At 43.7% G+C, this 27,799-nt stretch overlaps 1 protein-coding gene across 2 annotated transcripts in view; it reads right to left on the bottom strand.

The window, feature by feature from the left end:
• The window catches only part of plxnb2a.1 (plexin b2a, tandem duplicate 1), a 263,227-nt gene that overhangs the window by 177,619 nt on the left and 57,809 nt on the right, over window positions 1-27,799 (bottom strand). For both annotated transcript variants that reach the window (XM_050035913.1, XM_050035914.1), the window contains exon 2: window positions 6,053-6,110. The gene's annotated coding sequence lies outside the window, so the exon portion shown is untranslated. The remainder of the gene's footprint in view (window positions 1-6,052; window positions 6,111-27,799) is intronic.

The following is a 27,799-nucleotide window of genomic DNA, read 5'->3' as shown; positions in this document are numbered from 1 at the left end:
GTTGCACTCACCGGTTTCCATTCGCCACAGCACGGTCTTCTATCTCCCTTCTTCGACCTTCTACCTCCCTTCTCCTCCTCAACAGACGAAGCATTAGCAGAACAAGGTTGTTGTCGTGCTGCTGCTTCAAGAATATAAGCAAAACAAGCCTGAAAAAGGCACTAAGAACGGCGTCGTCAAGCATCTTCTTATCCGGAGCAAGGACCACAGTGTTTTCTTCCGTTAAACATAAACACGTTAACATCCGCCCCGCCCCCTATCCAATCAGAAACCTTCCCTGCCCCAAACCTTGCGCAGACCTGAATAAAGATGATTAAACTGATCTCCGTGTAAACCCTCATTCAGAATGAATATTTCTCATGTAAACTACCTGGAAACCCTTTAAATCTGAATGATTTCATTCAGATTTATTTAATTCCAAATGAGAAGCCATCATGTAACCGCACCCAGTGAGTCGTGTCAGATTACAGTTCTAAGGTGACGCATTGTTTCTGTGACATTCTCNATTAAACTGATCTCCGTGTAAACCCTCATTCAGAATGAATATTTCTCATGTAAACTACCTGGAAACCCTTTAAATCTGAATGATTTCATTCAGATTTATTTAATTCCAAATGAGAAGCCATCATGTAACCGCACCCAGTGAGTCGTGTCAGATTACAGTTCTAAGGTGACGCATTGTTTCTGTGACATTCTCACCATGGGACCAATGTTGGCCGAATAACAGTGAGTCATATTTTACTTTTAAAAGAGAAACGATGAGGACTCACCTTCAGGCTAACAGCATCACAGACACAAACCCAGAAACTAGCCTGATGAAATGTTCATCAAAAAGTCTCTTTCCAAAAAAGTCTTGAAAAAGGGCGAGTCGTCTTATTTGGATCGATGTAGGTATTGATGCAGTTTTCACAGTTTTCTGTAATTATTTTGTTGAGTTATCAGAACTAATAAAAATAATTACTTAAACTTCAAAATAAGATCCCAGTTGTAATGAAACATAATAATCATTGATATGCAGAAAGGCTTCTGTCGGCTGTCTGCAGCTGAAGACTTTAATCAATTCAGAATATTTTGGATTTCACATCAGTCTAACAAGGAACGGTGTCGTTCATCTGTCTCTGCTGGACGCAGCATGAACACCACTGCTTTCTTTTGACAGTCAGTCAGTCTCAGAGAAACACAATCACTCCTGCAGGGAAAATTTGGAGCTCAGAGGAAACTGAGAACGCTTTTGGTTAAATGAGGCCTGTGCAAACATGAAGCTCTGCGGTGGAATAATGACGGGATATTAGAGGTTTTAAAACAGGTGGATGAGCAGAGACTGGAGCTGCATCTCAGGGTTTGGAACAGGTTTGGTTTTATGGAGGATTGTTGTGTTTTTAGTTTTGGTGTTTGGGGTGTGATAATTCATTTGTGGTCGTCCTCATGCACAAAAGCTTCATCACTGATTATCTGCTGTTGCTCAGCTGCTTCAGTCCAGTTCAGTGTGTTTATTTAACCCTTTATGTCAATGCTCATGACAGCAGCAATTATTAAAAAGTAAGTCAAAATGTTTATTTCAGCTTCTTAGAAGTGAATATTTTCTGGTTTCTTTCCTCCTCTGTGACAGTAAACTGAATATATTTGGGTTGTGGACAAACCAAGACATCTGAGCATGTCATGTTGGGCTGATTGACATTTTTCACAATTTTCTGACGTTTCAAAGTCCAAACAACTAATCAAAAGGGGGTCCCACCTGGTACCAGCAAGGTGTCCCTAATAAAGTGGCCAGTGAGTGTAGATGTCAAAATATTACACATATACTGCACATCTTTTCATTTGTTTTATCCTGGAGAGTAAAAAGTATATGTTTGGTTTCACCTGCTGCCCACCCATGTATCTATATATGTAAATATTTTAACCCTTTCCACAGTGGGTATCCGACGCAGCGCAAAAGCAGCTTCTGTGTTCAGTGATGTTAAATCACTCTCTCTCAGTGGAGTCTGGCTCTGAAGACATCAATATAATGGCTTCAATTTCCAGTTGGAAATCCCAGTCTGATATTAAAGCTGTGGAAATACTCTCAGTACAGTGTACACTAAATGATATTGATTTTCCTCAGCTGGGGCTTTTTTAAAGGTGACTAAACTACATTTTGTTGCTGACCCGTCCACAGCAGTACATTGCTGAGCTTCCATGTTGGACTCCAGCCTGCTGACTGACATGTACTGAGGGTAACACACTGACTCTGGATCAGTACTTCATACAACCCTACTTCAAAAACTCTGAACTGTCCCTTTAATAATTACTGTCATAATGCCAGCCTGTGACAACAGCTCCAGCGTCCCACTAATTCTCTGCAGATCATAACAAACGTAGGAGGAAAAAGCTCCTGTGCAGGTGATGATTTGAGAAGCTCTCGAGTCGCGTTCAGTCTTCCTGTAAATCTGCAATAATTCAGTTTGAGTCTTGTCTGTGTGCTGGACCAAATAATCCGTCCACAGCAGTGTGCGTGTTCACAGATGACGCCTTAAAGCTGTGACACTCTGTCTGGATCAGAGCCTTTAAAATGGGAGAGAGTGTTCTGGAGCAGCGGAGGAACTGTTGTTACACGTGTTGACAGTAATACTGACAGTCGTCTCTGGCGTGTTGAGTGTGCGAGTGGAGTTCACATTTTTGGAGCCAGCCTTCACAGCTGCAGCTCCCCTCTGAGACACACAAACACCCACACAGACACACAAAGATGCAAACACACTCCACTTCCTCCTGCAAAATAAACCTCAGTTCTCCTGCAACACCTCCCACAGGAAGGTGGGAGAAGCTGAGTGTGTGTGTGTGTGTGTGTGTGTGTGTGTGTGTGTGTGTGTGTGCACTGAGATTTAAGACGTGTTTGTCAAAACTTTGTCTCAGAAAATATGAAACTACTTATGTAGGTAGGTACAGTACACGCTGGATGGATGGAAAATAACATTTAAACTCATGTATGATAAAAATGGACTTCACAGAACGTCACATTCTGACAGTGCTGACTGAATCATAGGCTATGACATTCGTCCATTGACGTCAATATGCAAGACCAAAACCTCATCAGCGTGCACCACCCGTCTACGCCGCTGTAGAGGTCAGAGAAAAATGAAAAAATAAATCAAGCCCTTCTACAGCGGCATTTATGTGTTGAAGAAGAGGAGGAGAATGTGGACGCGGTCCTGGGCGGGAAAAGAGGCCAGTTTTGCAACGAGAGCTCAAAGTGTATTTATTAGCGTCTATTAGCATTTAGCATCGTGGTGCTGATCAGTGCGTCATTTCATGCTGCATTTCTATTGGTTGGTCAGTAGACGTAGGTGGTGACAGCAGTCTTTGATCACAGACCGTGACAACGACCATCCTTTAACCTGACTGTGTGACGTAGGACCAGCGTGTTAGAGCCACGCCAAAGATATCGCCACCTTTCTTTCATGAAGGTCGGCTTTTTGTGTCGGTGTCTGACACTGGAAGTCACTGACCAGGCGCTGGTATTCAACAACTTCTAAGTGAGACCGGGTTGGCTTCGCTGACACATGTCATGTGACATAACATTAGTGACAACCGGACTTTAAGGCAAACATGATGTTTCCTCTAAACCTAACCACATTCTTCTGTTTCCTAAACCACAGGAAGTCAACCTGAAAACAAAGGCTTTTTCTAGTTCTAAGGTCTGACTTTATTTTGAAAAAGACATTTAACAAGTACAAACTTCACATTTCCTGTGAAAACTGAAGTGTATTTTGAAAACAGACGATGCATGTAGCAGGCATAAACTGCCACGCCTTCCCTGAACATCCAAAACTGATGTTGACAGCCTTCTATGATTATATCTGACACAACACCAGAGGGAGAGGCAGGTCCATGGAGCTGTGCGCCAGACGAAAAAACAAGCGCGTCGCATTGAATGCGTGCCGCTACGGCGTCGCTTTGGGTTGTGAGCACAAAAAACGCTACATCTGAACCCCCCCATGCACACACACACACATGCTTTAACCAAGGCAGCGGCCAAAATCACCCAGGCGGCCCGCCTTTGTCTTAGATAGGCAGGGAAAACCCTGAGATGTCATCTATGGTCAGCTGAGGATACTGATTTCAATAATGTTTTAATGACTTAACATGGGTAGACAGCTGATGGGACAGCAGCCCAACATCACATAGTGGATAGAGACCAGGCTTCAGGAGGAAGCAGGACTGAGGCTGATGGGTATTTTACCTTCATGGTGCTGTTAAGGTGATAGTTTAATACTAACAAACATCCATTAAAACCAACCACGTTCGAACATTTTAGAATAATTTAACCTCAAGAACAGAACCAACATTTGACAAAATGATCTGATAATAAAGTTAAGGTGACTTTAAAGCTTTTCCAGAGCTCTTTTAAACCTTTTTGTCCACCTGCCTCTGTGACTGGTCCAGTCCAAAAACTAAGAAATTCCCTCAGTCTCTTCTTAGGATAATGTGTTCATGAGAATGAGACAGCCAAGGTCACAATGACCTTGACCTTTGACCAACAAAAACTAATCAGTTCATGTTGAGTCCAAGTGAGTGTTTGTACTTGAAGAAATTCCCTCAAGGTGTTCTTGAGATTCACAAGGAAGAGACGTACGGACGAACAACCCAAAAACACAAAGCAGAGGCAAAAAAAAAGTTATCTTTACTGTTCAGCCCTGATTTAAATAAAGAGCTGTCTGATGTGAGAAGTCGATGTTAAATCTAAGCAGACCTTCAGCATCAGGATTTAATCCTCAGCCCAAACTGTGACTGGATCCCCACCAGTACAAAGTAAACCTGCTGACTGGACACTTCCCAGTTCAAACAGCTCACTGCAGGAAACAGCAGACACACTGTTTACACTGTTAAATATTAATATTCAGCCGGCGATTGTTCTGAAGGCGGTTTGTGATAAACATCAACACAGTTCAATAAAAGCTTTATTATTATTACGGCAGAACTACTTCCTGTATCAGTGGAATTATCAGACTCTCCTTCCTGTTTGCTCTTTATCAGCCAGATAGCCTCCCATGTGTTTATACACACACACACACACACACACACACACACACAAAGCAGAGAAGTACAGTGTGTGTGTGTGTGTGTGTGTGTTATGAGGCCAAATAATTAGGTAACAGTTCTGCGATGTTATGTGTTGACACAGCAGCTCCAGTTTAATGAACTGGTTTTATGGGAATTTTATATGACGCAGCCTATAGGAAGAGAAGCAGGACGAGTTTAACAATAAAACAACACACCATGCGAACGGCCCCGCGAGGCTCAGATCCTCATTACACTACAGAAAACTGACCAGAGGGAAGTTGTTGTTGGATGGACTCAGATGCACATTTAAGGGACAATATGATATTAAATAAGCTGAATAATAATTTGTTTAAATTTGTGCAGTTTGTTGTGTATTAAGCTTTAATCTGTGATGATCTCTGCACGATGGTTTCATCATCACACAAGTTAACTGACTAACATCAGAGGAAAACAACTTATTCTTCAGTCCAAGTGGACGTTTGTGCCAAATTTAAAGAAATTCACTGAAAGTGTTCTTGAAATGTCGTGTTTACAAGAATGAGATGGATGCAAGGTCACAATGACCTCTGACCTACAGTATGACCACTAAAATCTAATCAGTTCATCTTTGAGTCCAAGTGGACGTTTGTGCCAAATGTTTCTAAATTCCCCCATGGCATTCTTGAGATATTGTATTCACGGGAATGGGAAGGACGGACGGACGGACGGATGAACAACCCAAAAATATAATACTTCCAGCGACGGCTGTCACCAACATGGAGGCATAAAAATACTCAGAAAAAATGCTTTGAAAATCAGAGCATAAACAGAGAGTTGTTGACTAGAGATGATACGCCGTCTCATGGCGGTCACTTCCTGTCAACCACCAGCTTTTTACAACCTTACAAAATGGAGCGTTGACAGTAGCCGTCTGTTTCACCTCGTCTCGTCATCAATGTTTGGTCTGAAGTGGACTTTAGAAAATCAAGATCTGAGAGGAGACGTGAAGGCAGAGAGGAGAGTACTGACCACTCACCTGTTCAGTGTTGAGGTCAGTTGAACTCTGATGACATGAACCTCCTCTGTCTCCTCTCCTGAAACAAAACACAGAAGACACATTCATGATTTATCGGTCTGGTTCCATTCAGCTTCAACGTAAATAAGAAATCCTTCAAACTTTATTTAAACTTCCTCTTCACAGCGACCCTGCAGTAACCAGCCAAAGGTTTACATCTCCAACTTTATTAACAGTGACGCAGAACACAGACACACATTCAGAGTGTGAACATTAAAACATGACTGCTGGCTGTAAATGAGATCTGAGCTTCACTCGGAGGATCCTCCCGTGAGGTTTGGCGAGTGTTGCATCAGCCCGAGCGGTCAATTAGAGTTAAAACACGGAAATCTGGAGCCACGAGGTACAAACCGCCGTCTGAAGGTTCGTTATGCAGAGAAACAGCTCAAATCTGAGGAGACGTATAGGAAGTGAACTTTAGAGGAGACGACGCCCACACACACACACCGTCTCTGCTTCAAAGTAGGACACACACACACACACACACTCACACACACAGATGCTAATTACACTTAATGGAGGAAACACTCAACTTTTCTCTGTGACTCAATCAGTGGTCCATGTAATCTGGACCAAACCAATCAACCTCCTCCACCACCAGTCATCATCCATGAGTCAGAACGTTCAACTCCACAGGCTGGAGGATGGTCGGCCTCAGATTAACACCGCTCACTGTAACACTGATTCAACCTGCTTCATGGTCTAAATCCAGCTTCCTCACATGTAGGACCATTATACATTCATTAAACTGTGCATCTTAGATCCAACAGCAAACACAGCGGGTAAGTATCTGATCAAGGACCTGATGTGACACGTCTGGCTCATGTCTTCCATCAGCAACACACAGCGTACAGAAAACGGATGGACTGTAAGTAGGGTTGCTGCGGCATGAGATTTACTGTCTCAGAAAATATTACGGTAGACATGGTCCCTAAAATAATACCAGGATATTTCAGGGTATTTTTGACGATATGACAGATTAGTAAAAAATATTTTAGTATTAATTTAAGAAGAAAAAATCACAACAAAATCAGTGATCTAGTTTCACAGTTTGCTTCAAATATTTAGTAAAAACTAAAGAAAAATGATCTCTCGTTTCTTCAGTTTGTGAACAACAACAGTAACTCAGAGTGAGATTCAGATCCTGTTACAATATTAATAGTTCAACTAAATCTAATCTACCACTAATTACACATTTAAACAAATGTCCCCTGGGATCTATATATATAGATGAACAGGTGACGCTGTGCTGCTGCCAGAGGAGCCGCTGAATGAGTTCCCTCTGAGCGCTAAGAGAAGTAAAATATTCAGGACGCCACAGTTTATTCCACACTACTGAAGCTGCTCCTCTTTTTGGAACCACCAAAGAGTCCATCATCATCTCACTTTCAGCCTTACTTGTTGTTGCCATGGGTAACAGTGTCACATCAGTATGTCAACAAGTTGAAATGTCACAAATATCACTGCATGAATTATTAATATTTAGGGCCGTAACGGTACATGTATTTGTGTCGAACCGTACGGTATGCGACTTTCGGTTCGGCACGACCCTGTACCGAATTATTGGGCGCAGGATATTTTTTTACTTTATTTTGTTTTATTTTAATTCCGTTTTTGCGAGCCGAACCATTTAAAATATCTAGTTCCCCGACGGACATAATTGAGTGATGGACCGAGTCCAACCGTAAATCTCCGCTTTCACTTTGTGCAGCGCATTCTCGCATTTTGACAACATGGCAAGTGAGCCTGACGAACCTGAAGACCCACCCGCAAACCTTAAGTCCTCCGTTTGGGAACACTTTGGTTTCAGGGTAAAATACGAAGATGGAAATAAACAAGTGGACAAGACAAAAGCAGTGTGCCGACACTGCAGAACAGCGGTCGGGTATGTACTTGGAAACACGTCTAACATGCTAACGCATCTAAAGCGACACCACCCGAGTTTGAACGTTAACCGGCACGACTAGAAAAAGCAATCTGGTGCAAACTACGATATCGTCGTCGTTTAAAAAGAAAGAGCGTTTCCCTGACCATCGCGCTAAAGAAATAACCAATGCCATAAACTGAATCTGAGCAGGCTTTAAAGCTGACCAGCTGCACTATACTTTTTATTTTATTTGAGTAAAATTGTTTAAGCAGAAATTTATATTTCTATTTTTCATTCAAAAATGTGAAAAAGCAGGATTTTATATATATTTGTTTCATTCAAAAATTGTGTAAAAAGAGTTAACTGCTGTGGTGGTATGTTTTAATAAGGTTACCAATAAGTAAAAGATATTTAATAGTTGTCTATTTTTTTCATTACTGTACCGAAAAAAAACCGAACCGTGACTTGTGTAGCGTTACACCCCTATTAATATTTTATATCAAAAATTACACTGGTATTATCGTGAACAAGATGATAGCAGAGCACCATATTTAGACGAGTAGGTCACTGACTAAGCGACGGTATGTGACGAGCTGGAATGAGAACGTGTTGGCAGAACACTCTGTGCTGGCTTTAAGTCATCTATGGTCAGCAAACGGCTAGATGGAAATAATTTCTCACCCGACCCCTCATTCATAACTTCCTGCTCTTCCTGCAGCAGCCAGTTTCTATCAGCCGGCCTGCTTAATACAATTCTCTATTCATGGGTCTTTCAAACAAACATCCAGAGATTACAATCTACTGATCCACAGCTCATAATCATAGAATGTAAATCACTAGAGGGCACCTTGGGCCACCTCTCTTGGTCTTTCCCCAAGTTTAACAAGTTCTGCTCAGATATTTCGAAGTGCTTTTCAGAGGTATATAACTGTGATACCACACCAGATCCATGCACCGCCATCTTAGGTGGAACCCGTCACCTATCAGCTCTGTCCCTCTTATAGAGGGTATGCGTTTACGTCACTCCCCCCCGGGACACGCCCCTCTCTGTCGGACTGAGTGGCAAAACAAACCTCCCTCAACATGGCGGAGTGTAGCAGTAGACACAGCGAGACCAGGAAAAGTATGGATTATCAGATGATCAATGATCCGTACGAGCTACCAAAGAACAAGTGGTCCACGGACATTGACGTGTGGCCTGGAATCAGGTATCCTGACATTTATATGTACCTGATTTCAACGCTGGGAAAATACACTATGCAAAGCCGGAAAGGATCCAAAAGCCTCGACGCTTGGTCGTTCTTCAAGGCCGGATTTGTTGGCGGCATTAAAGTGACGAGAACACCAATGGATATTCTGGTTGTCTGTAGACAGCTATGTATGTATGTATGTATGTATATATATAAACTGTGAGTTAGCTATTGTCAGGCATGCCTTGTTCGTAGCTAACACTGCCACTCACTAATACTTTCAGTAGCCTGTAAAAAGATAGCTCCGACTGCTTGACAAACCTGTCTGTACAATCTATCGTACAACAGATCCCTTCCCCATTTTTGATATCGTTTTTAAGTTTTGGCGGCATTCAAGCTAACGCTGCCACTCGTCTTTGTCTTTCTGCCACTCAGTGGGCGTGACCGCAGTGACTTCCGCTTGCTGTGTCGTCACGTGCAAACCCTCTACAACAAAATACATTATAATATGGCAAAAAGGAACAAGTGAACTCTGGAGAACTCAGACTGCTCCTCCTTTTTAGACCTGTTTGGCAGAGACTTGTTTCACACGGAGAGAGTTCGACACAGCGTTTCTCTGCTCTGTAATCTTTGATGAAACATGGCAACCATTCACATCCTGTTTATCGAGAACAGCCTAAGTGTTTTCATGGTGGCTACACATTTTGACAAATAAAGGCCTGTCTCAAATAGAGGCCTGGTCTGGTTGCTAAGCAGTTCATTTTCTTTTATAAAAGTTCTTTAGATGTATAAAGCAGGTTGTCGTCTGCTTCAAATTATGTGTCCGTTCCTCAATTACCCTGCAAATGATTCATACTCCTTTTGTCTGTAAGGGTCCTCAGATCAAAAGAGTCTTTCATAAGAATTAATCCAAGCTGAGAGGACTGTTTTAACAGGATGTTGTGTCGCTGTAACTCTCTCCCTGATGTGCTGTCAGTTGGAGCTACGATCAAGAATCAGGAGTTCAAACCAGGAAAGAAGAGGTAAGACCATCGAACTCCCGTTGTATTAAAACCTTTATGAGTTCGCTGTTGTTTTCGTAACACCATTCAAATTCTTCTTTTTGGTTATGAAGCACGTTGCAGTCTGACTCCACAGCTGATCTCAGACCTGCATGTTTTTCAGTCTCAACTGTTCTCAGATGAGTCGGTAGCTGTCTGCATGTCACCGCCTGCTTCCCTCCACCTGTTGCTGCCTGTTGTCAGCGATCTTTCGCAGGCGAGAGCAGCATCATAAAATCATTAAATGTGCACTAAAAGAAAAGAGCGCTCACTCCTCCACCTCCTCCACCAGCTCCTCCAGCTCCTCCACCAGCTCCTCCAGCTCCTCCACCAGCTCCTCCAGCTCCTCCACCTCCTCCTCCAGCTCCTCCAGCTCTTCTCTCTGGAGCTACAAAGCTTTGGTGCTTTTTGTGAAGGGGCGTTTGAGAGGAGGAGGAGACCAAGTTCATTACATGAAATGATGACAGTAAAGATCTCAAAGAGCTAATTATCTTGTCATCCTGTCCTCCGTTAGAGAGCGTTTAATAAAGGAGAGAAATTACTGTCACAGTCTTTATCTCCTCTGATTCAGCTCCAAATGAAAAACTCAAATCTTTCTCTCGTCTGCGTCTCTTCAACACAAACTCTGCTTGTTCTTTACAAATGATTTCAGTAGTGAGATATAGAGACTGGCTGAGATACAGAGGGTGTATTCACCGCTGGATGATGGAGGCAGGATGGACTGGCAGGTGGTTGGATGGATGGATGAATAATATCCAGTTAATTAGAGAGTGAACGTGTTAAAATCCCTCCAACTGTCCCCTCGCTCCTTTTAACAACTAACTGGACTTTGTGAGAGGAACAACATGTTCTGGAGGGAGCTGCTGAGAGGTGCACAGAGAGAGGAGCGCCGAATAAACCAACATGTTCAAATTCGGCTTTATGGAGTAACACCATGAACTGAATAAGTTTATATCATTTAAACCGCCATCTTGCAGCTGAGCCAATCGCAGGACGAGACGAGTCAGATCTGTCAGCGTTCCTTCCCCATGTTTGGTCCCCCCTCTGTTGGGGTACCTAGCACACAGATCTGGTACTAAAAGGTGGAGCTAAAAACCCTGCAGTCTGATTGGTCAGTAGAGGACGGTCCTGATGACAAAGTCAGCTCAGGTACTACGTCACGTTAGAAATGTTGAGATGATACGTGTGAAACAATGTGTGGTTTGCAGAAATGTACGATGCCAACATTTTCCTGTGATGACTGGACTGCTGCCCCCGTCCTGACTGTACGTTCAAACCAGAAGCTTCCAAAGAGGCAAAGTCTCTCGCGGATGACCAAGAAACACGACTGTCAAAAATATTTGTGGCAGCTTTGGTCGCTCTAGTCGCTCATCGCGTGAATCCTTCAAATGTTCGATCGTGCTTGTCAGTTCAAAGGAGCTGCAAAGCAACTACTGGCTTGAAAGCAGCGTAGTTGCTGCTTGCTGTTGTCCAGTCAAAAGTTATGTTTGGTCAATGAAAACAGAAAACGTATGTCATCCCATTCAAACCAAGCAAGGAAGACTTGCATGCTACGTCACACACTAAAAACTCACCAGACCAACCAATTACCTCCGCGACGCCGTCCCAAGCCTCGTTCTTTTTATTTTGGTCTCCGAACAGCGACACATTATAAAGGACTGAGTGGGCACCAACCCAAGTGATCGACTTCTCGATATCCATTAGGGCCCGACCGATTTATTTTGTGTTCAAATTGTTCATATGCTGCTTGTTCCACACAATTTCTGATAATAAAAGTATTTGAAAATAGTAAAATGTTCTTCCTTCAATTTATATCTTTGTAACGAGTGTCTGAACTATATTTAAGCCCTCAAAAGCAGGTATTTCGGGGGGTTTTAAATTGAAAAACGTAAAAATTTAATCGGCCGATATATCGGTTATCGGATTTTTTTATTCCATAATATCGGAATCGGCATCGGCCCCAAAAAATCAATATCAGTCGGGCCCTAATATCCATTGTCGGAACAAGTGTGCTGTAGGAACCAAAGTCACATGGCTTGTTCTCTGGGACCCGCTTCATCGAAGCACGTCAGCATTCCGATTGGTTGTGGCTGAACAGCATCAGAGCTCATTACCATAAAGTTAAACAAGTTTTAACTCCCTTCCGGACCGCTCTGGTCGCTTTGGTCAGCCAAGACGCGCGACTGATGACCAGGTCGCCCAAGTTGCCAGGCTCTTCCGCCGTTTTGGAAGCTCTGGTCGTTGTGGGTGTGAACGTACAGCAAGAATCATAAATTAGGACTTCTTTAAAGCCCGATGTCGACAATCTGCTCCTCTGGAAATGCCCGAAATATTCGTGGAAGCAAATATGTCGGCACAAGGTCGAGGACCTGCTCTGGATGAAGGGAAGGGTGAAGAAGCCGGAGGAGAGGACGGACTTGCTGGTTTGTGCAGGTTCATGAGAGGAAACATAATATATACAGAATATATCATCATATTTCTCCTCCACTGTTGATGTCCATCACCTGAACATGTCAGATGTGACGGTTTGTCTTTGTGGTATTTGTTCCTCCGACAAGCAGAAGTGACGATGACGAGCGCAGCGTCTTCACCCGAAGTTCAACATTATTCAGCTCTCAGTGCTCGGACAGAAAACGCCCAACCAGCTGCAGAGTTCAGCCCCAGTGCGTCGTCACACTGCCGGTGACTGCTGCACAGCGTAAATACACGGTGGCTTTGGTGGACACTTCCTCTAACTGTTACAAGACCTTTTGTTTCTGCCAGTGATGTCAAAGTGCCCTCAGGGTGTGGCCCAGGTCACAATGACATCACAGCTGGGTGTGGCCACAGTTCCCACCAGCAGAAGTCAGCGTATTGAACCCTCGTCAGCTCGGTGTTGAGTTACTGTGTGAGGACGCTCTGGAAAACGCCTGGTGGGGAGAAATCCAATAAAAGAAGGAGTTAACGGAGCATTCTTGGAATTCCCTCCCTGCTGTATCGACGCTGGTGTCAAATGTCTGCTGCTGAGGAGAGGAGGGTGATGAGATGGGAGTGAAGGAAACACAACACACACCCTGGAAAAGATTTAGGTCCAACATGAGTGTGACCTGCATGTATACCACACACACACACACACACACACACACACAGCGGTGTCTGACAGATGGAGAACGAGCGCTGAACGCTGTGATGTGATTTGCAGGATGATGTGTTTTTGCTGGCCGAGTATTTCATGAGAGTTTATTACACTTTCTCAAACACACAGACGGAGGTAGAGAGGGAGGAGAGGAGTCTTGTAAATCAGTTTTGCTGGCTGCTTCTTATCTGAGGAACGCCAGCAATGAGCGCACGGTGCTACGGCGAGCTGAAAGCTTTAATGAGTGGCGTGGAGTCGCCGCCTCATTGAGCAGCGGGAGGAGGCGAGCGGCTGCCAGGTTGAGGTAAGAGCAGCATCACAATGTGCAACTAATGATGAAACATCCTGAAACAAGGCTGTGTGCTGAGCTCATGTTCGGATCACACCGCACTGGGGGGACTGGTTATCTGCTGACCCAGTTCAACCAGTATCAGTGTGTGGTCCAGATCCACCGTCCACCTGTCACTGATTTATTCTCATCTGACTCCACTCATCACAAAGTTTGCTTCCAAAACCAGGACACTAATTTCACTTTTTTTCCAACGAGGTTTTGGCAAGACTCTGAGTCTAAACTTCGCAGCAGACAGACGTCCGTCTCGAGCACGCTGAGCTGAGGATGATCGACAGTTTGGGGTTTTTTTTAAACCCAAATGTCAGCGTGAACTCTTTTGGCACGAACATCTTCCTCACTGAGCTGTCAGAGGAAAATCATGGCAGCTGTTTTGGAAACTGTCAAATTTCTCCACCAAAAAGGACAAATTTGATGTGAGAGCAGATTGTGTTGTTATTTTACATAACTGCTGTTAGGTAACGCAGCTAAAATGTTGCGTACACTAACAAATCAACAATACAACACTGTATTTTCTACAAGTTTGATATCTTATACAAAATGAGACATCAAATGTATGCTGATAGGAAAATGCCCATCACTGTTTCTCACATTATCAACATCATGTCTTCAGTTTTGTTGGAACTCAAAGAAATTCAGGATCCAGAATAAAGTGAAGCACAGAGTCGTCGTAAATCAAACCTTATCTGATCAAAGAAGAAGAAGAAGAAGTATCAGTGTGACCATTCAGAGACAATTTCCTGTATCTCACAGTTTTGAAAACATACTTTTATTACACACTACAGACGGTGCCATGTTTACACGAAGACCGCTGAAAATGAAGTCGTTTCTCGTTTTGATAACAATGGCCGTGCACACGGATCTGCAAAAATGACCAAAAACGCTGCAGTGTACATGCCAGGCCAGTAGGTGGCGGTGTGACTTTGTAATGACGCAACACATGTGCTTTTTTCTACAGAGCGGTGATGTATAAACAAACAAAATGGCAACCGCATGAACGTTTGTCTGGACGGACGACGAGGTGGAGTTGCGACAGTAAATCTACACTTTGCTGGAGAAGCGTTGATAAATTCAACAGGGTGAGCAGCACAAACAGAGCTCGCCATTGTTGTTGTGATGGTCGACTTTCTCGTGCATGCCTAGTGACTGGAACCGTAATGAGCATGTGCGAAAAGTTTCCGTTTCCAGAGGAACTGCATATTGCAAGTTTACATGACAACGGAGACGGCGCTGTTTCCAAAAAACTGCACTCTGGTTTTCAAAATGTTGTGTTTTCAGGCGCCCAAAGCGCCACTGTGGTGTAAACGATCGGCCAAAACACAACTAAAGTTTACTGTTTTCAGTTGAAATCGTTGTCGTATAAACGGGGCCTAAAGCACTAAGTATTTATGTGTAAACAGTCCTCTGAAGACTCCCTGACTGTTTGTATAGAGTTTGTGGTCAGGCTGACGTCAGTCTGAAGGATCCTGTACGACTGAAAGATGATCAGAACTTGCAGCACAAACAGAACCTGAGACATGTAGTGTACGCAAGATTTTTTTAAAATGCAAGAACACCTGCTAAAAACAGGTGATCGACTGCTCTCTTGTTGCCAGCAGAACGAGCTGTGCACACGGCTCTGCAGCCGGGATGCCTCTCTGTGTTTTTTTTTTTTACTGGTGCGTCATGTTTGACGTCATGGACGCCGCCATCTTGGCCACCAAGATGTGCATGATAACCCATCGTTTCATCCTGTGTAGTGTGTCATAGTAGACGACAACCGACGCCACGTCTGGGACGCCTCACTACGTCCCAACAGAAAGTCTAGCATGTTTGATTTTCCAAGAACATGTTTCATTGGATGAATTAGTACAAGGCTCAGAGTGCAGGAGGAGTCAAACATGTTTATTGTTTCAAGGACGTGACAAACTAAAATATCATTAAGAGTACCTGCACAACAACAGATAACATGTGACCCGTCAGTGTAACACGTATGTAAACACACAATTTATAAACCTTAAACATCTATTTTGATTTTATGACGTCTTTAAGTCACGTAAAGAAAATCATTCTCTGGTTCCTGCGTCTATAAATGTGAACATTTAATGTTAATGTGTGTTCAGTTTGTTCCAAACTCTCCACAACACGCTGGACGATCTCCTTCTTCTACCTGCAGAGCTCCAGCAGCAGTTTATCACAGGTGCTCAAAGATTTAGAGCGGAGTGCTCCTTTAAACAGCGGCCTGATCTGTCAGCTATCGACAGGGTTAGAATTAAAACCATCTATTATAATAAGACTTATAAAGTCTTTGTGCTGCCAGCGTTTCCAAAGGGATCAACCTTATCTGAAACACACTGCGCAGAAATGTTGCTGCTCCCTGAAAAACACACTCTGAGGCTCCAATAATCAGCGTTTATGAAGAAAGGATTAATTAACTACTCCGCTCACGCCTTTGTCTCTGAGCAGAATTTGTTGTTTTACAATTTAAAGCTTTTTCTGTTCATCTGTCTGTCTGTCTGTCTGTCTGTCTGTCCTCCCTCCGCCTGCCTCTGCTTCATGCTCCTGCACAGACTCACTGTTACTGCTGCTCACACTGTGTGGTTAATCCACTGTGGCATGGTAAAGGCTTTACACACACACACACACACACTCTGAACACACACACCACACACAGGTCTGTGCCTGTGGTGGAAGCCTTGCAGACATAGGATTTCCTTTCACATCCAATTGAGACCAAAGAAACTTGGTGAGAAGAGCACAGAACAGATAAGCCGCACACACACACACACACACACACACACACATACACGTGCACACACTCTCACACACACATCTGTGTAAATATCAAACCAGCATCACACAAACATCAACAGTCCAAACACAATGTTAACGTGATAAAACATGCAGCTTAAAAAACCTCCCAAAGAAACATCCACTGTACACAACAAAGGACGACCACCCAACACACACACACACACACACACACACCTCCCCTTTGTAGGAGTGTGCAGACAGAAGTGTGTTTGGACGTAATTATAATGTGGAGTCTGAACAGCATCCGATTAAGATCCAGAGGCTTTATGGCAGCTCTTTGAAGAGCTCTGAGAGCAGCAGCTCATCCTGGTTCAGCAAAACCACACACACACACACACACACACATACACATACACACACACACACACACACATGCACCAAACACACTACTGAGACTGAAGCCAAATGTGCTGCTTATTTCTGGTTGCAAACACCAGTTTTCCAGCACCAAAACAATTCAGAATAAACTGCCAGACTTGTCGCCACTGTACATTTCTGCAAACATGTAATATTTGTATGTCATTATGTAGTGGACACTAGAAGCCGGCGCAGTGGCCAAGAAGCTCCGTGGGCAGCTTCCCGGCTTCAGAGTGCTTCCGCCTCCTGTCTGAAGTTGAACCCAACGGCTCCACAGAGCTCCATCGCTAGCTTCGGAGCACTTCTGCCTCTCGTCTAAACCCTCTCAGGTACCGACATTTGACTGGGATGGATTAACATGAATCGGTACTCAGTAGTACTGACCTAATTAAATCAATACCCTTAAAAGTGCCAAGAATGTTACCCAACCCATGTGGAGATATTTACACGTTACATTTCAACAACACTGTGGTTTTGTTTCTGCACAAATCCTACTTGGTCATAACTAGAAAAAGATGGTTTTGGTGCCACAATCTCAGCAGGAACTACAGTGACAAATTCCTCAACTGGACACACACTTGAAATGCAGTGATTTCTGAGCAAAAAAAAACTTTTATCGTGGCATTATCCTGGCTAGAAATGCAGTCATGTGTTGGTAACAAACATCTGCTTTTCAAGGCACTATGTTGGCTGGAAATACAGCGATGTCTCGATGAAAAACAACTGCTTAGTGTGTCACCATCCCCTGTTAACACAGCCATGGGTCACTAAGGAGAACCCACCTTTAGTACCTTAAAAACTGCTAGAAATGCAGCGATGCCTCTCTTAGAAACAACAGCTTTTTGTGGCACTATCCCGGCTGTAGAGGCAGTTTTGTCTCGGTAAAAAAACACTTTCATCATGGCTTTATCCTGGCTAGAAATGCAGCAATGTGTTGGTAAAATACATCCATTTTTTGTGGCACTAGCCAGCTGAAAATGCAGCAATGACTCTGACCGTTTTTGATGCCATTATCCCCGCTGGAAACACAATCAAAAACACCCATGTTTGGTGCCTAAGAAAGTGCTGCAAATGCAGCAATGTCTCCATAAAAGACAACCACTTTTCATGGCAGTATCCCCTGTTAACACAGCCATGGGTCACTAAGAAAAACCCACCTTTGGTACCTTAAAAACTGCTGGAAATGCAGTGACGCCTCCCTAAAAAACAAAAGCTTTTTGTGGCACTATCCTGGCTGTAAATGCAGTGATGTCTCTGTAAAAAAAACTTTCATTATCATCACTATCCTGGCTAGAAATGCAGCAATGTGTTGGTAAAATACATCCACTTTTTGTGGCACTAGCCGGCTGGAAATGCAGCGATGTCTCCGACCCCTTTTGATGCCATTATCCCCGCTGGAAACACAGTGACAAATCACTAAAAGCACACAAGGCTGGTGCCTAACAAAGTGCTGGTAATGCAGCAGTGTCTCAGTAAAAGACAACCACTTTTCATGGCAGTATCCCCGGTTAACACAGCGATCAGTCACTAAGAAAAACCCACCTTTGGTACCTTAAAAACTGCTGGTAATGCAGTGACGCCTCCCTAAAAAACAAAAGCTTTTTGTGGCACTGTCCCAGCTGGAAACACAGAAATGTCTCAATTAAAAATAATCTCTTTCCTGACACTCTAAAAGCGGCGGCAGGTTGTTAAAAAAACAGCAGGTTTAGTTGTTTGTTGGTGAAGAACAGTGGTCTGCAGCTGACAGACGTCTCAACATCCACCATCCCCTCCACCTCCTGATGACACAGTCAGCTCATATGTCACTTTAGAAATGTTGATGTGATACATATGAAACGACGTGTGTATCTGTGGTTTGCAGAAATGTGCAACATTTTCTTGTGGTGACTGGGCTGAATGTGACTTCACTGACAGTTAAATTCTTCTGAAACTTTCTAACTGTGAGAACGCCTGGTATCTGCAGCGGCTCCACAGTCTCTAAAACAACTTGGTATATAGAGAAGCCTGGAAATGTGGCCGTAATATTCTGCAGTTATCTGTGTTTGTATTCAGATCTTTCAGATAGCTGAGGGTGGAGAACACGGGGGAAATATGGATGGAGCGGAGGAATGATAAGTAGCACAGATAGCAGATGGTATCAGGACTCAGGATATTGTGACCACATGGACCGAGCCACAGGCCGCCACTTCACTCTGTGGTATCTGTGTCGCAACGCTGTGAGCAACACAACGCTCCAAATAAAACTTAGAGCTGAGCTGAACACATAGTTTCACATCAACAAGATGACACAAGAGACACAGGGACGAATCCACGGAGCTTCATCATCATCATCATCATCATCACAGAGCTTTGGTGTCTTTCAGCTCGTTGTTTTGGTTCAGTCTCATTTGGTTCTCCTCGTGTCTCTGACCTCACCTGACCTCATGAAGGCACCACTCAGGTTTCCTCTGCACAAACTGATCAACACATCACCACAATAATCCTGAATTACCCATCAGTTCACAAACACAGTCGTTGCTTCATACAGGACAGAAACGCTGCACAGTGTCTCCTTCCTGTACTCTGACTGTCTGCAACGATAAACCCGAACACGTCTCCGACACACGAGGAGTACAGCAGGAGAGCTGTTAGAGAACATAATGCAGCCTCACAGCTCTAACTGGTTTATCAGACACCAGGTCTCATGTTCACATGAAGACAGAGACAGAGACAGAGAGTGTTCGGGCAGCAAACTAATGTCATTACAGTCCACAACTTTCCACAAGGTGATATTGATTTTCTGTGATGCTGAAAAAAAAGTGAGAGTCAGAGAGTCGGATGGAAAAATACAAATGTAGAAATGAAGCCTGGAACTGTTGTACACCTCTGATATGTTGGATATGAGATTAATAATACGACACTGGTTCTCTGTGGTGACATCTTCACTGAACTGAATCATTTTAATCTGAATTAAAGAGCAAAAATATGTTTTATTTGTGGTTTTAGTGGCAGAAACAACAAATACTTCTTTATGTACTGCATGTTTACCTAAAGTATGACTTTAATTGCTCTTGTATAGTTTATTTATATTCTTATTTTTATATCATAATATTCACTTTTAATTTCTTTGTACTTTTCTTTATGTACTTGCAGATATTTCTGTCCCTGTGCTGCTGCAACACCTGAACTCCCCCTTAATCAATAATTGCTCATCTCATGTCAACGAGGGATGTTAGTGATTAATCCACAAGTCAACTAAACGTTGCCACCCTCGATGGTTTTCTTTTTAAACTAAATTAAACGATTTAAAATAAATGACATTAAACTGGGTGGAGATCACCTGAAGTCACAATACAATATAATTGTGATTTTAAACATAGTGCAATATGCTGAGTATTGTGATAAAATGTATCGTTATTTATTACCTTTTTTAAACTGTAAATTAATAAATGATGTCACTGAAGGAAAACTGTCTGTTCATCTCACTTCAGAGACAAAACAGTGAACTGAAAAAGCAACTGATTGTATTATTCTCGTAGGCTACCTAAAGTTTATTTTGTATTTGTAATATTAATCGTTTATATAGTAAAAACAAAATCAATACTTGGCTGTTTGTGACGATACAATATCGCCACACACAAATATTGCAATACTTTGCTGTATCAGTTTAATCCCCACCTCTATTATTTTATGCTGTTGTAATAACTGGGCACATTTCCTAAAGAATAATGTGAGGCTGTGCAATTAATTATCTGGTGATTGTGATCACGATTTTGCGGTCAAACGATTTCAAAATTAATGAAATGGAGCGTAAATGATTTTTGGTAGCTTAATTTTCTGTCACGGACGCCTGGAGATTTTGTCGTCAACAAAACATCAAAATATCAACAACCACTGCCAGTTCTAACTGCGACAGGCCCTAACATCAAACCAAAGCATCGAGAACTTCTGAGGTTAACAGAGAGTTTATTTAAAAAGATTGTTTACAACTGTATTACCGACCTAGACTGAACTGCCTGCTGCCGCCATCTTGGAAAGTCAATGTACGAGTCGAATGACGAGTGTGATGTAACGTGATCTGAAGTCTGTGGAAGCACACACACGAACCATTCTGTCTGTCTGTGATGATCCTGTCTGGAATCATTCAGTGTTTCTTACAAAAAGTTAGATACATGCAGTATATTGTGGCAGTGCACTAAAACCTGAGAGAATTTATTTCGGACAAATTTAAGTTTTACTATGACGGATTTTATTTTCCAGCTCTTTATTTTATTCACTGGCCATTTTAGAGATACTGCACGAGTTCACCACAACAGTTGGTGTTCTATTTGTCTTATTTTCTACCATTTGCAGTTTTTGTTTTTAAAAGGCATTTTGAAAGTTATCAGGGGAAATGTCAAATGTTGTGGCAGTGCACTGAGCGAAATGAGCGAATCTGTTGTACTATTTGCACGAGACCACGAGTGTTTTTTTGTGTTTGTGCATTTTTTTAAGTAGACTTAACTATGTTTACTAGAACAGGCATTTGAGAAACCTCCTTGTACTTCAACATGTCCTCTGTTACAAAGTCTTTGGGCAATAAATAATAAATACAGCATGTTTTCAAAGTCAAAACATAATCGTTTGCATAATTGAGATTTCAATTTTGACCAAAATAATCCTGATTAGGATTTTTTCCATAATCGAGCAGCCCTAGAATATTGTTTTCTGCAAACGTTAGTTGGTTATGGAAAATGTGATGAAAGACTTGAAATGGCTCTTATGTGCCATATTTTCTCAGACGATGTTGAACTTTACAGAATAAATCCTGCTGTTTTCTGAGTGTTTTCTTACTTTGAGATCTGAGTTTAAACTTCAGTTTAAACATCAGGGAAATAAATAGTTAGAAACTCTCCTTAATCTCGACCACAGCTAAACTACTGAAAATTAAAACACCAGTCTCTTGTATTCACTGTGGCAGTGCCTTGAAATTTGGAGATTTGAATCGACAGTCAGACACCCCTCAGTCGACCGAGACTGCTCCTAGATGAGCAGTTTTTTATTTTTCCAGTGTGCTGTGCAGTGTACCTCTGGGGAATTTTGGGCCCCAGATTTTGCTGCAGAGTGAGTGCTCATGATTTTCACGTTACTCTTTGGTGCAGTCAGCTGCAGACGTGATGCAGCGGCACAGAGGAGGAGAAACTCTGCACCGTAAGGCTCCAACGTAACATTATCCTCTGAAGATACTTAATACAACAGTCTCTGATATCTAGTGTTTCATTTCTACATTACCAATCCATCATTAGCGCCATTAGCTTGTTAACTACATCACATGAATGCTGCTGTCACACTGGACGTTACGCTGAGCCCTGTTCAAACTTTAAAACTTCACATGTAAAAAAACCAACAAAAAACTGTTGAATATTTGTATCAAACAGCTAAATCTGATTGGACTGCTATCATCCGGTGCAGCCCTGCTGGTCACACACATATCTGAGTGTGTTCGACTGTAAATCAGAATTTATTGACAAATGTTCTCAGACAGGAAGTGAGTGAGTCATAAACACAGCAGCTTTCTGGTGAGCGTCTGCACCGACTCAACTATCTGTCTCGTCTGCAGAAACAAAAATGCAACAACACAATTCTAAAGTTTACTTGGAAACACATTTTGGCAAAAATCATTTAAAACAAACTCAGAGACAAACAGTCAGTGTGGAGTCTCAACAATTTGTCTCCAGTTTTGACTTATTCTGCTCCTCTAATTGAACAAGTAGAGACACAGCTGATAGAAACCCCCCCTCAGTCTGTAAGGAAACATCTGAACCCTTGAACAAACTCTAACAGGAGATAAGCAGTGATAACTCACAGCTGGCACATTGAACTCGCACTGCGTCCTGTCAGGATCCAGCAAAAAGCTTCAGTTTATAAAAACTCTGCTGTAAATACCACAAACTGACCAGCCGTCCTCTGAGGAGTCATTTACCCCTCACAGGGGACTCACCCAGAGGTCAACAGGAAGGAAGAGTTGCAACTTAAACAACACAAGCTAAACTGAGAGGGAGAAGCAGCCTGGACGAACGCTCACTATAACGTCTCTCTGTGTTTAATCTTTCTGACATTAATGTGTTCTCCAAGGTTTTACTGTGGCTTTACAAGGTTTCCTGCTCAGTTTGATGGAATCACGGGACAAATCAGGGACACACAGAGACACAGAGACCATGTCCTGAACTGTAAACCAGTCTGCACCTGATTATTTATATATGTTCCATAGTTTTAAGTATTCGTGCAATGACAGAAACTGTCTCACAGCTACAACTGTTGCACAGCTTCAAATGTTCCTGAGATATGACGCTAAAACATGATGATATCACTGTGACTTTGACCGTTACCCTATGACCACCAACATCAAATCAGTTCGTTGTTGAGTCCAAGTGGACGTTTGTGCCAAATTTCAAGAAAGTCCCTTGAGGCGTTCTTGAGATATGGTGTTCAAAATGACGGGACGGACAGCCCAAAAACATAATGCCTCCAGCCACAGCTGTCACCAGTGTGGAGGCATTAAAAGACAAAAACCTGAAAAGAAATTAAAATTGCAATGCTGGACAGCAACAGTTGTCAGGTGGCCACTGGCAACCATTTTGAGAAACTAGCAATCAATGCTTGGCCTCTGGTTCCCATCGGCCTCTTCGTTTGCGAGGACAAGGAGGGCGCGCAATTCCTTGTCTCCCCAGTTGCTCATCTTTACAGTGTCTGTCAGGTTTGTGTTTCCCTCTTGCTACTAGCTGCTCGCTAATTCCTGCTATCAGCTGTTTCCTGTTTATCCACCGCCAGTGGCTCGCACGTGCGGCGTCATCAACAGCTCCTCCCACAAGTCATCAACAGCCCCTCCCGTTGCAGAAGGCCGCCTCGGTCTGTTTAAACTAAAAGGGTTCCACCAATATGTCTACCCTACGAGGCGGAAAATTGGGCACCTCGGATCAACTCGCCAATCCAGCTCTGTCTGTCTAAACGCTCGCAGCTTGCCGGCAAAACGGCCCAACATTCGCCGAAAATCTGGCAGTGTAAAAGGAGCTATTGAAATCAAACGCTCAGGCAGTCACTTCCTGTGTCAGACACCAACGAAAAACACTGTCCTTTCATGTCGGCATGATACACAGCAGTCGCCATTAATGTTTAACGGCAGCTGCGGGGTTAGGGGGAAACACAGCAGGACAACAACGAATGTTGAGGTGGTGGAAGTCCAAGTTGGGCAGTCAGGAGGTCGGGGTGGTGGATGGGTCCAACAGCCACGGACTTTCACCCAGGAGGCCAGTGTTCACTTCCTGTAAGATTGTAAAGCCAAACCCTGTTCTTTGTTCCTAAACGTAACCACATGCTTCTGTTGTTGAAGAACTCCATCATCAGTTGGTGGTGTTGTGCCAACGCAGTGCTTTTATTTTGAAAGAGACTGTATCAAACTGTACATTTCCTGTGAAAACAGAAGTGTATTTTGAAAACAGACAATGCATGTAACAGGCTGAAGTTGACACGGCGTCCCAGAACGTCAACAACCAACACACCCAGGGTACCTTGGACGCCATATGTGGACGTGGAAAGTCCATGACCAAACATGGACATGTGACGAGGTCACAATGAGGATGATGATGGTGAGGAGCAGAGTTGGACGAACGTGTTAATATCACATTGACTCAGCTGTTGGAGTTGGACGAACGTGTTAATATCACATTGACTCAGCTGTTGTTTGGTTTCTGTAATCAAGATTTTGAATCTTCTTATGTCACATTTTTAGTATTAAACTGACCGGGAGTATCTGATTACTCAAAATATAAGGTGACTAAAAATGGGAACTATGTTTTCAGTTTCAGGAACCACTGTTTTTTGGATACTTGTGTTATTAGTGACTCATTATTAGAGTATGACTGTGTTAGATATCGCGGCGCAGTGGAGCCCACAGATGGATGTGTTTGAACAGATAATGAAAACAGTCTTTTAAAGTGTTGCTGAACTCTTTTAAAGAAAGTGTGAATCAATAAGAAGCTCAGTGTGATTAGTTTCCTCTGAACAGATCACTGCTAACTGTCCTCAGATCAATGGAGGAGCCCCCTGTCTCTGATGATAAAGAAAGCAAATCAACAGCTACTGAGCGCTCCTCCTCCTCCTCCTCCTCCTCCTCCTCCTCCTCCTCCTCCTCCTCCTCCTCTCTGTGTGTGTGTGTGTGTGTGTGTGTGTTAGCCACTGGCTAGCAGCTGCAGGCAAATGTTAAAGACAAAGACTTCTTGTCTTTAATGCAAAGACAGAAAGAGAGTAAAGTGTTTGTTGTCCTGAGGAGAGACACAAACAGAGAGACTCTCTGAGAGCAGATGTGTTGCTGCAGGACTCAGAAGGTGTGTCATCAGAACGTGACGTCTGACCGCCTCGATGCTCCTCATCACACGCTGCACATTTTAAAGCATCTGACTGTGAGTCTGCTGTTCTGTCGTTACGTCTCATCAAGTCCATTGAGAAAAAGCAAATCCCATAATCCCTGGACAGAGGAGCCAATAAACAAAGTGTGAGCAGGAAGCCTGGAGTGAGTCAGCAGAGGTTAGCAGGAGTAAATAACTCTGCTCTGGATGTTTCACATCCTCTGAGGAGTAAAGGAATACAGCAGGTAGACCTGTTGGTCCTGCCTCAGACGACATGTGAGTGTGAGCTAATATCCAAACCCAAAAACAGTGTTTTATATTTGGATATAGAGAGTAAACAGAGCTGGAGCGGTTTGTGTATTCGTCACACTCTGGTGCTCACAGAAAGCAGGTCTGCAGACTGACGTAATGTGGAACCACAGTTCACAAGTGTGACTTCCAACTGGAAACGTTTAGCTGTGCGCTGTTAGCAACATATGAAGGTATTTACATGATGTTTCTGGTGTTAGCAACAGGCTTTGCAGCAGAGTGTTACCAGCTCAGCCTTTCCCCCTTTAAGGGCGGCGGCCTTGTGGCTAACCTGAGTGTGTGATGTGTGTTTCGTTGCATGTGATGGGGAAGCTCCTCTCTCTCGGGTGTGTCATGGTGATGACAGCACACAGCGACAAGTGATGATATCCAGAATAAAACAGTGTGTAGATGAGCTCAGTGCTGCTGCTTCACCTCATCAGAGGGCCATGTTTATTGTTTTGTGGGGAAGACTATTTTTGGTGAACTGCACCCAAACTCCTCGCTCTCCTTCCTTCAGAGTGGTCCAAACCGCTTTAAGCTAGTTACCAGCTGATAACGAGCAGAGCTAAATTAATGCTAATAAGCCAAACACTTCCAGACTGCTGTTACCAGTCATCTTAATGTGCGGACACACCAAACCGACATCAAAGAACTAGCGGTGATGAAAGCCAACTGTTGTGTCGTCTACGTCGCCTCACGTCGCCCTGTGTCAGTTGCATTTGAACACACTACACGGACTACATCCGACGGCCAAATAGCACGTACGTTCTGCGCCTGCGTGAGAGAGAGCGGAGTGAGAGAGTGGTACATCCTGTCAGCCGAGGGGTTTCCTATCTGTGCAGCCGAGCACCGCAGCACCTCCACGGACTATTACATCCAGACGGTCCCGGTGTTTCCTCCGCAGGCTCCACTTCACTCAGCTGCCCGATAAACCCGCTGCTTCTTCCCACTTTAACCTGAATAACAAACCAGGGCTCGGTGCTCCGGTTGGATCCAAACGGAGAGCCGGGGCTAGCTCAGAGACTAGCGGAGGCTAACTGGCTGTGCTTCCCTCCGGTCATGCTGCGGCTAACGCTCCGCTAGCCGCTCCCAGCTAGCTCCGGTTTGTTATTCAGGTTAAAGTGGGAAGAAGCAGCGGGTCTGTGGGGCAGCTGAGTGAAGTGGAGCCTGAGGAGGAAGCACCGGTTAGCCCCGGTTTCACTACAGGCAGATTCACTCGCTACAGGGGCGAGGAAATAAAACCTGAACAGCCAATCAGAGTGATCTCTCTCACCGACAAGCTCCGCCGCCGATTCAACATGCTCAATCGCCAAAAAGCTGCCGGCGCTGAAGCCGAAGTGCCGATGGTGCCGGACACACCGCAAAAACTAGGGCGACAGACGCTCACCGACGGCCCGGCTTTGGTCGACGGTCGACCGTCAGCTTGGTGTGTCAGGGCCTTAAAGTGAGCTCCACCACTTTGTCAGTAATAATGACACAACTACGGCAAGCATGTCAGGTCAAAGTTGAGCCGTTAAGTCATCTGTAAAGAGAGGACAGGTCATAATTTGACTCTTTTCTCTGACAAATGGGTCTGACTGACACCTTTCAACTACCTTCAGTCATGTTGCCAGATCTCTGACATCATCTTGTTACAGAGTACAGACACGACCAAACACACAAATAAGATCTGAACTACAACAAATTCACATTATTTCAAACATCTTTCCAGATCGTCCTGCAGCCATGACCAATGCTCTGTTACTAAAGAGGACAGAGGATGAATGAAGGAAGGATGGAAGGAATGAGTGACAGATGAAAGTTCCCACAGAGGCCGTGTGTCCTGCACAGAGAAGTCTGTTCCTAATTAACTGCTGCTGCTACGTCACTTCAGAGCCTCGCAGAGTTCCTCAGAGAGCACAGGGGCTTTCCCTCCCTCCTCACACTGTTACTGCACACACACCCCACTCTGAGAGGAGGAGGAGCAGGAGGAGGAGCAGGAGGAGGAGCAGGAGGAGGAGCAGGAGGAGGGGACGTCCAGAGAAAACACTAAACCCAAAGATGAAGAAACAAACCAGAGAAAGCAGCAGCTCACAGAACAACACGAGGCTAAAGAAAGAAACTGTGACACAGATGACTCATGTTGATACGACAGCTTCACCTCCAACACAGAGCACTTCATCATTATCATCATCTGTCAGCACACTCGTGTTTTAATAACTCTGTGGTTTGACTTTGTGCTGTTTAAATTAAAGGGATAGTGCACACAAAAAATGAAAATTCAGCCATTATCTACTCACCCATATGCCGAGGGAGGCTCAGGTGAAGTTTTAGAGTCCTCACATCACTTGCAGAGATCCAAGG

This window comes from Epinephelus moara, chromosome 23, assembly GCF_006386435.1.
Source record: "Epinephelus moara isolate mb chromosome 23, YSFRI_EMoa_1.0, whole genome shotgun sequence".
In the NCBI taxonomy this organism is placed as follows: domain Eukaryota; kingdom Metazoa; phylum Chordata; class Actinopteri; order Perciformes; family Serranidae; genus Epinephelus; species Epinephelus moara.
Note: the sequence above shows the minus strand (reverse complement) of the source record. Positions and strands in the feature narration are given on the sequence as shown.